Below are 2342 nucleotides of genomic sequence, written 5' to 3'. Positions count from 1 at the left end.
CTTTCCATCTCCCACTCCCTCCCTTCACCCCTCATTTGTTTGTGGCCGCCACTGCTTCTGTCTGTTTTGCTTCTTTCCAACATGATCTGAAGTTGGTGTGTGTTTCCCTTTAATTCTAACATACCGATCTTTTTTAAAATATATTATATTATTTTAATCGTCTATTCCCGGTGCATGTGAATTTTCCTGAATAGGGAATTGCTTTAACGTGTGAAAAAAAATGAGGAAGACCTAGTGTTTTTTTCTTCGCCATGTACACTTTGCTATGTCAGCTGTCTATAATCTTTATTGAAATCTGAGACACTTTTGCTGTTTCGTTTTTGTCAACAAAATATCTTTATTTTATTTTTCAACTGGGTTTGTTTAGACTGAGCTCTTTTTCAAGAGGAGAGAAAGGGGAAGATTAAAAACAAAACAAAATGTACACTCAATGAAATATCGAGAGAGAGGGAGAGAGGAAACATAAAGCTTCTTGTTGCAGAAAACTCTCGTTTTATATGTGAAGAATGGAGGTCTTGTGTTGCCTGTGTGAAGGCTCCATCTACAGAGATAATCTCACTCGGCTAGTTGTGTTGGGAAGAGCGTGTGAACTTGGCTGTCTGGGAAGTTTGTCTGTTATAAACAGTTTGTACAAGAATGCAATTTTTCTCCTTTTAAATTCTTTCCCATGTTCTCTACATTACTTGAACATGTCATGGTGGTAGTGAATCTCCGTTGGTGGTGGTTGATGGGCGGGTGGGTGGGTGCTTTTGGTATGCTTTGCTCCTTCTTTCTTATCATACTTCTGTCGTTCTCTTCTCTCTTCTTCTTTTGTTCGTATGTTCCACTTTAGTACTTTTTTCTTTTTATAATTACTTTTTCATCCACTGTTGTCGTTGAGCGTCGAGTCGAGGTGGTCCACTTCAGTAACACCTCTAATCTTTGGCACTTATACGACCTGATTGTGCTGCAAGTGCCGGAAAAGTCTTACTAAAAACGAATGTGAAACTCGTGCTGTAATATAGCAGGATTTGCCCTGAAATATCATAGAAGTGGATTGATTATTATAAATTTTAAAAAAATTACATTATATTTATAGAGGAGTTCATATTGTCTATGTGTGTGGTTCGCGTGTGCTCTGGTGTGGTTTGCTTCTTCTTTCCTATCAAACATCTATCGTCTTTATCCCCCCTCCTTTTTTGTGTTTGTTACTCTCTTGGAACACCTCTAATCTTCAGCACCTATATGACCTTTTTGTGTTGCCAGTGCCGTAAAACACTTACTAAAACTAAACTAAGATTGTCTAACATCCTCTCGCAAGGAAAGATGCCACCTAACCAGTTTCACGTGATGGTGACGGTCTTAATTTCACCCATGCTGAACGGTTCTGAAAAATAATGTCGGATTCCATCGCTTTACTTCCAAATTTTTTCTGAGGGAAATTGAAAGTTTTGGAACCCACCCCTTGTGGACTTTCATCTGGGGAAAATTGTATTGACACTTTACAAACAGTGGAAGGGTTGGTGGTAATCTGGTGTGGTTTGTTCCTTCTTCCCTATCAAACATTCTATCGTCTGTACCCCCCTTCCTTCTTTTTTTTTGTGTTTGTTACTCTCTTGTAACAGCTCTAATCTTCGGCCCTTATATGACCTTATTGTGTTGCAAGCGCTGTAAAACTCTCACTCACTAAAACTAAACATTACAGAGAGCACCAGATCCTTTGATTTGACATTATACTTTTAATTGGAAGAAATCTGTTGTATCAGTGTTTTGGCCAGTTTGCGCCAGACAGAATCAAAAATGCGTCAAGCCTTCTTTTTTCGGAGACCAAAAGGTCGAGCCCTCGTCTTGGGTGCTAGGCTGGTGAATTGTGGTGGGTTTTCCCCGTCTTGCATTCCCGAGTTTTTCTCTCCTGTGACTTTTCACACTCTCTTTTGGGTGGCCTGTTGAAGACCCGGCCGAGTGTGCTGTTTCTTCCAGATATCTACACAACTTTCTAATTTGAGAACCAGTTTTCCCCCCTTTCTTTCCATTTGTAAAAGTTTTGTTCAGTGTTGGTTTTTTTTGTTTTTGTTTTTGTTTTGTTTTGGGGTTGTTTTTTTGTTTGTTGTTGTTGCAGTCCGAACCTGCTCCACTCTTTAGAAGCTTAACAAAAGTTCTCACAGGCGTCAGAGCGTAGGCACTTGACCATCGCACTCAAAAGACGTGAGTTCGGTTCCCGAATGGGGAGGTTTGTAGTGGAGTACAGCACAGGTGTGTCTGCCTATCTATCTGCTAGGAGTTTGTATCCCGCTCAGTCCAGGCTGACAGTAACAGACAGGGTCGAAGCAGCCTGGCCAATAAATGATCTCAATTGTATCGAT

Source organism: Aplysia californica, unplaced genomic scaffold, assembly GCF_000002075.1.
Source record: "Aplysia californica isolate F4 #8 unplaced genomic scaffold, AplCal3.0 scaffold00413, whole genome shotgun sequence".
Lineage (NCBI taxonomy): Eukaryota > Metazoa > Mollusca > Gastropoda > Aplysiida > Aplysiidae > Aplysia > Aplysia californica.
The sequence above is the reverse complement of the archived record's forward strand: the minus strand, read 5'-3'. Positions refer to the sequence as shown.